Source organism: Melitaea cinxia, chromosome 6, assembly GCF_905220565.1.
Source record: "Melitaea cinxia chromosome 6, ilMelCinx1.1, whole genome shotgun sequence".
NCBI lineage: Eukaryota > Metazoa > Arthropoda > Insecta > Lepidoptera > Nymphalidae > Melitaea > Melitaea cinxia.
Genome location: NC_059399.1, coordinates 1651955 through 1668548, shown reverse-complemented (window position 1 = coordinate 1668548; position 16594 = coordinate 1651955).

Sequence of the window (16594 nt, the reverse complement as noted above, 5' to 3'; positions counted from 1 at the left end):
TAGTTTGTTCAGTTAAACACGCTGATCGCAGTTGTTCACATGTCGTTTCGCACATGGGAAATTGTGCTTGTATTTTGCGTTTCCTAACCCCTGACACAGGATTGATCTACTAGTAATGGCTATTTAGCCGGAAGTGTCAAATATTTATCGATATATTCACTTGAATGACATGATTTTTTAACGATAGATATATCAATTAAAGATCATACCAACTAACCGATAATTAGCTAAAGTATGTATCAACACGTATATAAAAAGTAATCGTTTTTTTTTCGCACAATCGATTTTAAATAACCTACTTCCGATCCTCCCCAGGAGCTCTAGCAAACTTACTCACCACAGAAGAACAACAATATTTGAGCGCAGTATTATTTACCTGTGATCTCCTGTAAGGTCGAGGTACTTCCCCAGTCGGACTGCTCCAGATTTTGAGCAGGAAATTTCCTGCTGTGCCCTACTCAATAAATATAAAGTAACATAATTATATTAATCCATCTAGAGAAAATTCTAATTTTGAAAATCGACTACAACTTTAATTTTTTGATCACCAAATAAATAGGAAGAAAACTCATCGAAAACATTTACACAGATATTAAAAGATTTCAAAAAAAAAGTATTTTCAAATTTCGAAAGCAAACAACATTCTCTGTACGCACATTGCATCGAGCGCTTTGATGCATCGCATGACGTCTAATTAACGAACATCATTAGGTGCTATTGATATGCGCCTACAACGGGCGCTACTAGATGAAAGCTTCAAGTGCTATTTCGGCCATTAACTACCGAATTTAGTGACTTTAATGAAAATAATTACTTGAGGACTTGGCAGTTACAGTAATTATTTTTAGTAGACTCTGATTAAAGTGGGTAAAAATATTGATAGTTCGCGCAGTTTTGCCTGTTCGTAAAATTACGGCTTTTTTCTATGATTACCTACAAGCAAATATATACTAATAACTCAATATAATTTTTCAAGGAATTAATACTTTTAAACATTAAAACAATCTTAATTTTTTTTATAGATAATTTCATGAGTGCGACATTGTGTGACATGGGGTAGGTAGGGGTCCAAAATTTTATGATATCACATTTCAAAGTTTAATATATCTATTTGTTCGTATTTGCTTCAGCCTGTAATATCCCACTGTTGGGCATAGGCCTCTTTCCCCATGTAGGAGAAGGATCAGAGCTTAATCCACCACGCTGATCCAATGCTGGTTGGCGGATATATTCCCGGCTATGAGTACCGATCGCTATCAGGTGTACATGATAACAACCGGGACTGGCTTAACATGCTCTCCGAGGCAATATGGTAACCAGACTGGAAATAAATATTTGTATAAATGCAAATATTTACTCTGAGTGGCAATCGAAACCGCGACCGTCGGTGTTTACATCATTTCACACCAGAGCGATCGTTTTGTTCCTGTTAAATAATTTTATTTTTGACACCTTTTTGATCGATGTTGATTTTATTAAAAAATAATTTAAATGCAAACAAGTTTAATATCGAAACTGACAATTTAAATTGATAGTAATAAATTAATAATAAATTAATACTATATATCTATAAATATAAGTAAAAAATATATCAAGTATGTGTATGATTGCAAAATATATGACGTGACACTAGCTACGAGGAGGGGTAAAAAATCGTGAAATTCGTGTGGCGTAATTTATGGATAGCCCTAAATTGGATTAGTTTAGGCCCAAAATTTCTTAGCTATATTATTGTTAAGGTGTTTAATTTACGTAAAATATTATAAACATTACACAATGACGCAAGTTCTATGATAATATTGAACGGCGCGTAGTGTATTAAACCGAAATCCTCTCCAGATGTCTCGTGACATTCCGCTCTCTAGCCGAGTCCAGGTCTCGAGCATGTCTGAGATTGAGGTGAGAAATCATGCTAAAATGACGCTTCTCCAATATCTTCTCTAATATAAAAAGAAAACATACTATCGATTTGAGAACCTCGTCCTTTATTTGAAGTCGGTTAAAAATAAAAGTTTATAATTAAATTTGTATCGCCATATTTTTTTGTGTAAAACTTTTTGTAATAATCACGAACACAAAAAATAGAATTATCAAATGCGGAGCAGTCCTTTGGAAATTGTAATGGAATTGAATGCGCACATTAATATTTCGGTGTAATATTCCCTTTATTCTTCATAAATAAATTACATGAATAAATAAATAAATGAAAAGGACAAAGCAGCATTTTAGCGATATCCGTGTCTATTGGTCTAGCAACTATGTCAAACTCCGTGCTAGCATTCTGATCATATCTAGTATCGGTAGAGAATCGGGACGCTGTACTGCATTACTGAGTCGCTATCTGTGAAATATTGTGAATTAGATGTACCCTTAACTTTGTTTGCGATTACATGTTTCAGGTGCTATTGGCTCTCTTACGATCTTTCTGAGTTTCAGTATAAAAAGTATCTGGATACTGATTTCTTGATTATCTAAAGTAGGATTTGTTCCAATTTACTTGAAGATTCCGACATGATATTAAATTACGATGGAAATGCTAAAAATACAGTATTGATTCCTGTGTTCTTCCATTTTATATATGGCACCAGTATCAATTGTAGTATCTAATTGTAGCATATATATTTGTTTTCCCAGCCGATTGTAAAAGAAAGAAATATACCATTTCCTCTGTCCAAAGGTTGGCTGGAAGTGATCGCTTTAGCGATAAGGCCGGCCTTTGTATTTTTATAATGTTATTTCTTCTTGGCGTATAATAAGGAGTTCTTATCAGTAATTTATTAGATACCGCTTGAAACTTATATAAGTCACAAAATTATTTTTGAGCATACCAGTTTAATTATCTCATTAAGTTAAATTGACTTATGATAACGATGATCAATGAATCTTTATTAAGGTAGAGGACAGCAAAAAATATCCTGGTCGAAATCGTGAAAAGAGCAACTGGGAAAGTACCTCGATCTTACAGAAAAATAGTACTACTCTCAAATAGTGTTGTTATGGCGACATCTATCGCGCGAAATACGAACGACAACAAACTACGTAATTAGAGAAAACTGGTGTACGCTACATCGCGCTATCAGAGTTTTCAAAGTGATTAAGTATATATACAAGATCCCGAGAACAACCGACGGGGCGTTAGCCCGCCAGACACAATACCTGTCTGGTTGGAGGATCCTCCCATTTCTTCACACTTCCCAAATTGTGTTCTCTTGGTGAGTAAAGTAATCAGATGGTTAGGATCAGCAACGTGTTTGCGATGTTATTGGTGCTTCAGGTTGCATAGTGGCTACGGTAACCGCTTACCATCAGGTGAACCGTACGCATGATTGCCGACTTAATCATTTAAAAAATATTTTATCGAAGATATACAAATATTTTGGGTGTAACAATGAAACTACCATAGCCAATTGTGAACTATCAGGCCCTATGATTAAAATCAGTATATTTGGTAAAGCTTATGCATTAAAATCAACATCCAGGATTATATTAATTAATCAGTGAAGATAATAAATAAACCAACGTCCAAGGGGTCATTCAACCAGACATTTGAAAAATCGTATATGCTCTATTGGTGGTATCAAAAGAATCAAATAAAGTAAGGAATATCTAAAAAGTCCAGCTGATTTTTTTTTTAATTGAGCTGTTGCCAAACGTATGACCATAATTGTGTTTGCTCGCAAACGAAAAAAAACCGACTTCAATTACATCGACAAGTAATACAACGTAGATCGACGAAAAAATAGTCAAGGAACTACGCGTTATCAAAGATTATTCAAAAAGTAGTTATCAGATCTCGATAAAATTTGTATGTAACCACGTGATAAACATCAGCTTTCGATTAAATTAAAAATTATCAAAATCGGTACACCCAGTAAAAAGTTATTGCGGATTTTCGAGAGTTTCCCTCGATTTGTCTAGGATCCCATCATCAGATCCTGGTTTCCTTATCATGGTACCAAACTAAGGATATCCCCTTTCCAACAAAAAAAGAATTATCAAAATCGGTACATCCAGTAGAAAGTTATGTGGTATAATACAACGTAGGTCGACGAAAAAAGCGTCAAGTAAAAACGCATTATTAGATATAACTCGAAAAGTAGTAGTTAGATCTCAAATAAATTTAAATGGGACCAATTGGCACACAAAACCTTTCGATTAAAACAAAATTTGTCGAAATCGGTCTACCCGGTCAAAAGTTCTGATGTAACATACAAAAAAAAAAAAAAAAAAAAAAAAAAAATACAGTCGAATTGAGAACCTCCTCCTTTTTTGGAAGTCGGTTAAAAACACACAAACACACATCAATAAAATTTCAAATAGGATAGCAACCGACAAATTGAAAACGACTAATCAATTCACCAATTATGCGTAGTTAAACAATGAATGCCCCGCGCGATCGACAGACTGACATTTATTATTAGACATGTTAATATGGAGAGGGCTGTGTTGCCATGTAGGAGTATGTAGGAGTTTGGTGTCTGTATGGAGGTAATTATCTAATTGGTTTTCATACTCAAGGGTCAGGCTAATTTTGGATACATTGATTTCATTTTAGTGCAAATTAATATCGATTTGAGTATTGGTAAAAGATGATATTGGTTGGATATTATATTTGCATGATTTTAATTAACAGTTAATACTTGTCTTGATTACTTATTATGCTACATCTAATGTCACTTCGAGCTTCAAAAGCACTTTCAAATCGTCATTTTACATTACTCTTTAACAAATTCATTATTGTTCATGCATGATGTTACCAATGTCTCGTATATCCTGGCTAGAAAAGTCGACAAGAAAGCTAAAATTTAGAATATATATCAAGAGTATATCAAGAGCTGTGGCAGACAATCTGCGTAAGATTACCGTCGTAGGCTGGATGAGGATTGCGGAAAAGTTGGCAAGGTCTATGTCCAGCAGTGGAGTGCAATACGCTGAAGTGATGATGATGATACTATTTAAAAAAAATGTTTGAATTAAAATATAAATATTTGCCTATCTATCTTTATACATAACGATGATAAGTCATGTTTTTTTAACATTTTTTAGTACATAGAGGAAATATCAAGACTCATCTTCATGAACTGATTGAATGAGATTTCCCTTAGAGATAAGTTCGCCCTTGCCTTAATCTACTTAAATTGTATTTTTTTTTTTCGCCTGAAGTATAATAAACAATATATTATATGAGTATAACAACAATAAGAATTAAGGTCGGTACAAGACAAGGTCTACACTAACAATTATAAACAATAAAAAAAATTGTTATAAAATTAAGGTCACAATAATTGTAATTACTTAGAATGTAAGTGATATTCTCTATTCAATGGCTATTTATAACACTAAACTAACGTGTAACGATATTATATGTGTGTATCTGCCACCCCGCAGTGTGCAACGTGTTAGACTAAGCAATCCTTTTTCTACATGGAGAAAAAAGCCCGCGCCCAGCAGTGGGATTGTTGCTGGCTGGATCGTATGTGTGTGTGTCTATCTATATAAACCTAATTTTACCTAAAACAACATTATATTGACCTTATTATTATATAGGCCCTATTTAAAAAAAATATTAGACCGCAACGGCTTAACCACTTAAACTAGCAGAAAAATAATTAAGTTTGAAAAGCAAAAAAAAAAAAACTACAAATGAAAATAAAACGCAGAAAAAACTTTAATCATTTTACAATAAAATTATTGATGATGTAAGCATTAATATAGAATACACCAAAATAAATTATTAATTCATTGATAACCTGGTAGAGAGTGGAGACCGCGTCTTGGCAAACGCAGTGTGGGACGTCTTCCGGCACGTTGGACCGACGATCTACGTAAGATTGCCGGTGTAGGCTGGATGAGGATTGCGGAAGACCGGGAAGTCTGGCGCGAACTTGGGGAGGCCTATGTCCAGCAGTGGACTGCGATAGGCTGAAGTGAGTGAGTGAGACTGGTAGAGATTAACCCATGAGTAAACTGGTAGAGATCTCTTCTAGAGATAAGTTCGCCCTTGCCAACTGCTATTTTACTGATATTTTTGTATGTGTTTTTAAGTGTGATAAAGAATATATGTTATATCCGCCAAACTACATTGAAGCAGCACGGTGGATGAAGCTCTGATCCTTCTCCTACATGGAGAAAGAGGCCTATGTCCAGCAGTGGGATATTACAGGCTGAAACGTAACGCATATACATTAACATACAGTTTGTAAGTTTGTTGAGTTCTAAGAATATACTAAACTAAATATTCCGTATAACCAAACGTCAGCGCGATTCAAGCTGACCGTCGGCATCGTACGCTACTCGCGCCGTTGTATACATACATAGATTTCTTAGTACAACACTCAAACGCGATTCAGCAATGACTCGCAGTATGTTAGTTATAGTGACGTAAATACGATAGTAGACGACGCGTTGGTGCAGCGGTCATAGTACTGGCTTTTGCGCTGGCGGTCGCGGGTTCGATTCCCTGGGGGAAAAAATCCTACTGGAGGTCGTTGAGTGTGAAGCGTTTATTTATTATTATTAGTATAGTGAGTTTTAATTTTAATACATTCATTATATTTATTATTTATAAATTATATTTCATATTTTAACTATTTTTATTAAATATCAAAACATGTTATATTTGTAAGAGTATTAAACACTGCTCCTGAACGGAGTAAGAGGCCGCAGTGAGATATTATAGACTGAACAGTAATATTACAAACTTAATATACCCAACAGTTCAACACTTAAGTAACTAGTTAAAAATAAAGTTCAGTAAAACATTAATCAACAAAAACACTTAACTATTTAAAAACATAAATACAACTTTATCTGAACTATTTTACTACAGACCATTTCCGATCCTTGACCTATCAAAAACGTTTAAGTGGTGTAAAAATAAAAACCATTAAACCTCATTAAAACATCGGACCACCCAATAAACCTAAGTCCCATGCTTTAGGACTGGCCTCGTCAAAATATTTCTGTATTTACACTATACGATATTTTCATTGATATTTCATTTTTAATTAATTTTAAAATACGATATTTCGTGACACAATTGATTTTTTTTAATGTGAAAGTTTAGTTAATCATAAAACGATACTTGTAATTGTTTTTAATAAATCATGTCTTAATTATAATTAGCTCTATGGATGTACAATCTGAAATAAATCACTTTTATTTTTATTTTATTTTTTTTTTTTTTAATTCGATTTTCTTAGCGAATTAAAAAATATTTTGAAACAAACGATTTTATTTTGACTTCGTGTTTGTAAAATAGTCGTCGAGGTCATATAAAGCTAGTGTAATAATTTTTGATGTCGGTTGATATTAATTGGTGAAAATAAAGTGCCTTCTGACAGTATTCGATCACAAGATCGAATTTATTTAAGTTTTTTGAGATAGATATGCAAGAATACGACGAAAACTAGTTTAAACTAATTATGTAACTATGTAGTCATTGTCACACTATTGTTGTACCAACAAATATTATTATTCGTTTGCATACAAAAACAAATAAATACCTCAATAAATGAGTCACGGTCAAGTTTGACCTTACACGGTGGGAAGTAATTATCAATTTACGTATTTAACTGAAAATTGTCATACAAAGTATTCATTTTATTGTCTATATGTTTCTAATTATTCAATATAAATCTTAAATATTTCATTTTGTATACTATTTCTTTTTTTATATCACTAGGTCGACAAACAAGCGTACGGCTAACTTGATGGTTGGTGTTGCAGGCACAATTTATGTAGTATCTAAGACATACACATTCTCATACATTCAATAAAAGAATTATTTCACATCGATGTGAACCCGTTTCAAAGAAATGTTTGTTGAATGCGTATATATCATAATTACAAGTGTTTTTGAAGCCGTTTTGTGCAAATTATGTATCTATACACAGTATAAATGTGTCTATACAAAGATATATTTTGTATATAAACCAAGTGTTAAATATTTCTATGTTTTAGAAATCGTTAATTATAGAGTAAATTTTGTGATTTGTTGCTCTAATTTTTGTATACAATTAGGTCGGCAAAAAGTTGCAACACCACAAGAATCACCTCAACACCCCCCCCCCCCCCCTCAATAGCTCTACTCACCACTTACACTTCACTCACCACAGGAATACACAGGTTTTGATAATTCCGCAGTTCTCTGCTCCATATTTTGAGCAGGATATATCCTGATGTACCATATCTTAACAAAGTAAATATATTTCTATAGTAAAATAATTTAACATTGAGGATCGTATCGTGGTCGTGTCGTAAGTATTAAAAAAGTAATTATCTCAAGTAACAAATCAAAGTGTTATTTCTGTAGCAAGCCATTAGTCAAATGTAGAGTAAGTCAATACAGAGAACATTTAAGGAGATAGTATTACCATTACTTATAGATCAAAGGCAAGTATAATATTAGATAATTACGTGGAATGTATTCGTGTTCATAATTAATTAAAACGTACAAAAATGTTCGAATACTTTTTGCCTTAATCGTTTATGGTAACTATTCATTTTGATCTGTGGAATCATTTATCATATCATTTTGACAAGTGTGTCGGTTAGCGACGTCGGTAGCTTAAATAAAAATTATTATAGTCTATCCGTTTAATTAGAATCCTTTTCTGAAGGGCTTACTTCAACTGGCAATTTCTTTTTATACAACTTGGTTGAGAAACCTATGCCTATAGACGCCTGAAAAACCAAGAAGCATGGCAATGGTATTCTAATTTACTACGATTAAATTGGTCAAAATTGTGGCTAAACTTTTCACTTAGTTGACTCAATCTCCTAATTACTAATAGTAAAAAACAACTTTAAAACGTTTTTTCGTTCTCTCACTGAAAGTCTCCTTTTGATCTGATCTTTAAGCGAAAGACATATCCATAGCTTTTTGTTTATAAATTACAACGTTACGGAATATATCGGTTACTTTCGCTCTCTCACTGAAAGTCTCCTTTTGATCTGATCTTTAAGAGAAAGACATGTCCATAGCTTCTTGTTTCATAGCATGTTCAGGGCCTTTAAACTTGTGAATGTGACAACACAGTTTATTTTTAAAATAATAAGACAGTAACAGTAGATTTTTTCCCCCGGTTATTCTCTACTTGCTGATAGTAATAGCTTTTAACGATAATTTTTTTTTTTGTAGGATGACGATTCAAAGGTCCTTTTGAAGCATATTTGAGTAAAGTAGTTTTCGATTTCACGTTACTCTATATATTATGACTACTTGATATATTCAAACAGCGTCGTGTCGCGAACCTAATTGTCTCATAAGACGATGAAGGCTATTATTGAGTACCTACTGCTTCGTCAAGAAACTTACATACAGGACGAAAAAATTTCTTAAGCTCATCATTATCATCAAAACACGACTGATGACGTGAACACGCAAATTAGATAGCGAAATTTCAGTTTCTTTTTAGCTTCCATTTGATATTACAAGACATAAGTAAATAAATCCAACCACGCGTTTGTCGCTCATGAAGGTCAATGGTTTAATAAACATTTGAATCGTCAATTTTTTATTGTTTTAGCAATTAAAAAGATTCAAAGATTTTTATTATCACACTATAATATGTAGAAGATTAAGATTTTATTAGATGTTTTTATTATAATTGTAAAGCTAGGTTCTATACTTCAACTGGCAATTTCTTTTTATACAACTTGGTTGAGAAACCTATGCCTATAGACGCCTGAAAAACCAAGAAGCATGGCAATGGTATTCTAATTTACTACGATTAAATTGGTCAAAATTGTGGCTAAACTTTTCACTTAGTTGACTCAATCTCCTAATTACTAATAGTAAAAAACAACTTTAAAACGTTTTTTCGTTCTCTCACTGAAAGTCTCCTTTTGATCTGATCTTTAAGCGAAAGACATATCCATAGCTTTTTGTTTATAAATTACAACGTTACGGAATATATCGGTTACTTTCGCTCTCTCACTGAAAGTCTCCTTTTGATCTGATCTTTAAGAGAAAGACATGTCCATAGCTTCTTGTTTCATAGCATGTTCAGGGCCTTTAAACTTGTGAATGTGACAACACAGTTTATTTTTAAAATAATAAGACAGTAACAGTAGATTTTTTCCCCCGGTTATTCTCTACTAGCTGATAGTAATAGCTTTTAACGATAATTTTTTTTTTTGTAGGATGACGATTCAAAGGTCCTTTTGAAGCATATTTGAGTAAAGTAGTTTTCGATTTCACGTTACTCTATATATTATGACTACTTGATATATTCAAACAGCGTCGTGTCGCGAACCTAATTGTCTCATAAGACGATGAAGGCTATTATTGAGTACCTACTGCTTCGTCAAGAAACTTACATACAGGACGAAAAAATTTCTTAAGCTCATCATTATCATCAAAACACGACTGATGACGTGAACACGCAAATTAGATAGCGAAATTTCAGTTTCTTTTTAGCTTCCATTTGATATTACAAGACATAAGTAAATAAATCCAACCACGCGTTTGTCGCTCATGAAGGTCAATGGTTTAATAAACATTTGAATCGTCAATTTTTTATTGTTTTAGCAATTAAAAAGATTCAAAGATTTTTATTATCACACTATAATATGTAGAAGATTAAGATTTTATTAGATGTTTTTATTATAATTGTAAAGCTAGGTTCTATACTTCAACTGGCAATTTCTTTTTATACAACTTGGTTGAGAAACCTATGCCTATAGACGCCTGAAAAACCAAGAAGCATGGCAATGGTATTCTAATTTACTACGATTAAATTGGTCAAAATTGTGGCTAAACTTTTCACTTAGTTGACTCAATCTCCTAATTACTAATAGTAAAAAACAACTTTAAAACAGTAACAAAAATTTCGTTTGTATACGTGATTTTGTTATCAAGCGAGGTTGAAGTCAATCTTCATTTTAAGTGTTCGGGTGCTGAATTTCTTGTTGGCCTCTTCTCCATAAGAATTAATATTATACTGCGTATTTCAAATTCAGTGATTTGATACTGGTGAGATAATATCGATGACTAAGTTTTGGTATATAAATCTGAACAAAATATAAGTGGTGTACACAATCAACATCTCAGTTTGAATTCTGATGAATCAAAATCTGAACAATTCTTGCTTAGAGATTGATTAAAAGATTATTTTTAAAATCCAAATTATACTTAGTTATACGAACTTCTTAGCACCCACATCTTGATAACATAAATACTATCGTTAGTTCTGATAATGTTAAACTGCTGGTGAGCAGAGGATTTTTGTTGAAGTTCATCCGCATACTTAGTAATGAAATTGATAAAAACACAAACAAAAACGGAACACGAAGTTAAGAAATGTTTACGTCATGCTATCAGATATTAGCATCAAATAATCGTAAACATATCTTATCATTTAAGTAAAAAAAATTATAGCTGGATCTTTTTGTACTATTAACTGATCTATAGTAGTGTATGAAAGCACAAGCTCCATATTCTACATTATTTCAGCCTATCACAGTCAACTGCTAGGCACAAGCCTACCAAACTTTGTGCCAACTATCACAAGTATCTGCAATCCAGCCTTCACTAGAAATCTTGGGCAGGTCATCCAGCAGGCTGGAGGATGATCCACTACCTGAACACTTGTTGCAGGAAAGGTCGCGTATTCCGAAAGAATCAATCTCCTTTCCGTACGGACATCTATGTTCAAAACAGAGTCAAGCTCCAAACTGGAGACTGACAGCAATTCTAGAAATTTCATTGTCTATAAGTGTACCAAAGTTTTTTGAAGGTATTTCGTGTAACCAAAGACCGGATTCTTTATTTTTATTTTTACTAGCAACAGGAAAGACATAATGAAAGCTTGTCTTTATCATTATAACAATTTATATAACTTACTAAATTTAAGATAAAAAATATATTTCTAAAGATAGTTATACGTATATCCGAGACGAGGTCTTCACTCCAAGATACATCTGCTCCAGTGACTATGGGTCCTGCGACACACGTGGCCAGCTTCCAGCCAAGCCTCTTCAACGTTACGAATAAATTACAACGTTACGGAATATATCGGTTACTTTCGCTCTCTCACTAAAAGTCTCCTTTTGATCTGATGTTTAAGAGAGAGACATATCCATAGCTTCTTGTTTTATAGCATGTTCATGGCCTTTAAACTTGTGAATGTGAAAACACAGTTTATTTTTAAAATAATAAGACAGTAAACAGCAGATTTTTCCCCCGGTTATTCTCTACTAGCTGATAGTAATAGCTTTTAACGATAATTAATTTTTTTTTTGTAGGATGACGATTCAGAAGTCCTTTTGAAGCATATTTGAGTAAAGTAGTTTTCGATTTCACGTTACTCTATATATTATGACTACTTGATATATTCAAACAGCGTCGTGTCGCGAAGCTAATTGTCTCATAAGACGATGAAGGCTATTATTGAGTACCCACTGCTTCGTCAATGAACTTACATACAGGACTAAAAAATAAATTTCTTAAGGTCATCATCATCATCAAAACACGACTGATGACGTGAACACGCAAATTAGATAGCGAAATTTCATTTTCTATTTAGCTTCCATTTGATATTACAAGACATAAGTAAATAAATCCAACCACGCGTTTGTCGCTCATGAAGGTCAATGGTTTAGTAAACATTTGAATCGTCAATTTTTTATTGTTTTAGCTATTAAAAAGATTCAAAGATTTTTATTGTTACACTATAATATGTAGAAGATTAAGATTTTATTAGATATTTTTATTATAATCGTAAAGCTAGGTTCTATTGTAATTAAATAAATTATCATACCACTTGACAACTTACGGATTGCCGTAGGTGTTTCCATGGTAGGTGGCGAATGCTAGCGCGACCCCATCTCGACCCACCTAGGCGGACGACTGCTCACACGTGGTGGTTTTTTAGTCAGTAGGAGTCTGACATAACCCTCTGGCGCCACCGCGCCGGAGGGTATCAATGATGGATTTTCCCCACGTATAAAAAGGTGTTTCCATGGTCTTAAGCACTTGAAATTTATACCTAATTATAACAATTTAAAAAAAAAAACTTTAACCTTCTGTTTTTCCGGAACCTCGTTTAATTTCAACATTTTCTGTTTGTATTGCTTACAATAGAAACTATACTAATTGAGAAAAAATATGTATATTTTTTTTTGTAGGTAAAAAGGTCACGTTGAACTTAATTTCTGTGAATGCCTCACTCAATTAAAATATATTTGTTTTAAATTTGATTTTAAAATATGGCGCAGTTTGCAGTAACCCTGATTTCTGCTGCGAGGGTTGTGGGCTCGATACGTACCCCGAGTCTGGGTGTAATATATGTATTTATGTGTACATATAATACTCATTCGTATATTTAATATAAAAAAAATTGTAACTATATTGGTTGCATTACCAATACTCAAGCATCAATTTGCTTTTTACGAACAGACGACTAAGATATCATATAAGTGAGCGTATGTCAAAGATATTTATTTTCTTAAAAAAAATAAAATAAAAATAAAAAATTTAAATAAGTCAGTCAGTCAGTCAGTCAAGTCAGTAATAGTCAACTAATATAACTTAAACTTTTTTTTTACTACAACGAATTTGATTTTCATATTTATTCAAAGCTGTGGCATTAACAAAGTATGTTTGAATCACGACGCAGTTTATTTGGAGCGGATGAATCACAATTCATTGAATCCTAGACGGCTTCATGTTCTAATTAAAATGATTTGTAAGATATTAGTCTCTCATGTGGTACATGGAATCGCTTTTGATAGGACGTTATTAAATATTTCATATATTTGATTTTGTGTAAAGAACTAAGCTTGTTACTTACTGCGTGATATAGAGTAAACTATCTTTCCACTTGCGACTTCGCCCGCTTAGATTATTTAATTTTGGTGTTTCCGTCCTAGTTGGTGTACGAAGATGAAACATGAACTAGTTTTAAGGTATGACATCGTACAATATCCCTGCAAAAATCGCATCAAATTTCATCATCAAACAGATAGACGAAATTTTAAAAATAAATATTTTTTTAATTTTTTTTTTATTACTTCTGGCATAAAAATAATCAAACACTTTTACGTAGTAAAAAAAGAAAAAAAACAGCAGTACAGAAATAAAATGAAACAAAAAGTAGTTACAATGACAGCATGCAAAGGCGGTCTTATTGCTATAAGCAATCTCTTCCAGACAACCTCAGGTAAAAGGAGATCATTAGTAACAAAGTGCGGGCTTGTGCAAAAGTAGATAAATATAAATAGAATTATAAATACATAAAAGCATATATACATACACATATAGAGGAATAAGATAAACATATTTTATATTAATATTTTAATATTTATTCTCACAATATTTTGGTTTCTTTTATGAAGAGCCTCCATAAATTGATTTCTCAAATATACTGACATAAACCAATTACAGATAGGTATAGATTGTCAAGTTGTTGATTGAATTTCCATATTTCAAATGTTTCTTTACAATCACTACCTACTACTGGAATCGACTGTGAGGAGTTCAAATGTATGTTTCATTAATTATGAATTTACCATAATCATAATCATATTCTGCGTGAAAGATCGCTTTTAGATATGCGTCTAATTTTACTTGTGCGAGTAGGTGTTTATGTAGGTACGAATACGTGGATGTGTTCGTGTACGTATTGTATTTGTATCTGCGTGTGTGTGTGTCTTTTATCTCAGTTTTGGTAGAGATTATTACTCTTGACCGTCTATGAAAATTGAAGCTACTCGTATAGTAAGAAGATATTGCATCGGATTAAACTTCGACCTACATAGTGATAAAATACCCTACTAATTTTTTTATACATCTAGGTCGGAAAACAAGCGTACGGCTCACTTGGTGGTAAGCGATTACCATCATCCATAGACTCCTGTAACTCCAAAAGTATCACAAGCGCGTATTATAGTTCATTTTATAGTCTCTCAGAATTAGAAAATTAAAAGGTTGTAATAATTAATACACATATTAATTTGTACAATATTTATTTTTAAAATATCACAGTTTAAAATACAATATTTACAATTTCAATACAAGGCTACGGTATAAAATTATCTTGGCAGTAGTTAAATGCGTTACATAATTGGCTTCAGCTCGATGAATTACATTCAGTCTTCAACAAATAAAGGAATACGACACCATATACTTGGAAACATGTTTATAATAACTCAAAGGTGTTAAAAAATTATATTGAAAGCAATCCTTACTTGTAGTAAGGAATTCGAGTATATCCGTCATACACCTAGTGGAGTAGTAGCGGATTAAGCTCTGACACTTCTCCTACACGGAAAAAGATTTCATCAGCCTTATTCAGGCTGAATAATTGAATTATTTAAAAAAAAAATAATAGAACATATTTTAAATTTTTTATTTTTACTTTTTCATTGAAAGCAGAAATTCTTTTATCTGTTGTCTTTGAATCAAAAATAAAACAAGCACAATTTAATTTTGGTTCTTAATTTAAAATAACATTAAAACTTATAATCAAATGCTATTAATAAAAATAATCATTAAATAAATTAATTACAATACAACTGCTTATATTATTGTTCAAATTATATTTACAACTAAAACAATTTTTTGTACATAGCTATGCTAAATTAATACTTTGTATGTAAAAAACATATGTAAAGGGAAAATGTAAAATGAACGCAGCTATAAGCATTCTGATGTAAAATTTAATACTGTCAATAAAATACCAAATCGGCAGTATCTTAACTTTTTACCATTATTAATTAATTAAAACGAATATAATTTTAATATGACGATTCAAAGGGGCTTTTGTAGCCTACTTGAATACGGTAATTTTTAGGTTTAATTTTTAGAGTATCTTTTATGCCACGTCTAAAAACTAAGTTATTAGAAAAGAACAGTCTAAAAGAGATTTTTAAACTTTATTTGGAACCGAATTTTGACAACTTGTCATCAATTTAAAATATATGTGAAAAATTAACATCCGATCTATATATATCTTCTATATCAATAAAAATGAATGTTGCTAAGCGCATAACTCGAGAATGGCTCGACCGATTCGGCTATTTTTTTTTTGTATGTTCCTTAAGGCCCATGGAAGGTTTTGATACTTAAAAAAAAATTACTACTAACTTTTCACAGAAAGAAGTTTGTCCGGGTAGTAGTTAATATATTTTTAAAGTTTTAGTTTCTTGACGTTGCTGAGATCAAAGATAATTGGTTATATTTTGTTATCTATACTTACTTTGAATATCTCTTTGTATCATAAGAAAAAATATCCATAAAAATGTAAAGTGCTTTTCTATAACTTATAAATTAAAACACACAATTTTCTTAGATACCAATAATTATAATTAATATCTTTGTTTCTTTTAATATAACTAACGATTGGAAAGTGGTAAAAAGCGCAATTTCTGAAGAATCTTTTGAAGATGTTTAAAGGGTGCTATTAGCTGCGTTTACCATTAAACAATATAACCTTAACAAATATGTTACACTTCTTGAGAATTTCGTTTATTATTTAATCATTCCATTTACAATATCTTTCATAAATTACCGTCTAAAAACGCGTTCACTATTATAAGGATATCGCTCTGAAAAAGTCTGTCAATTTAATGAACAATATTAAATTATTAT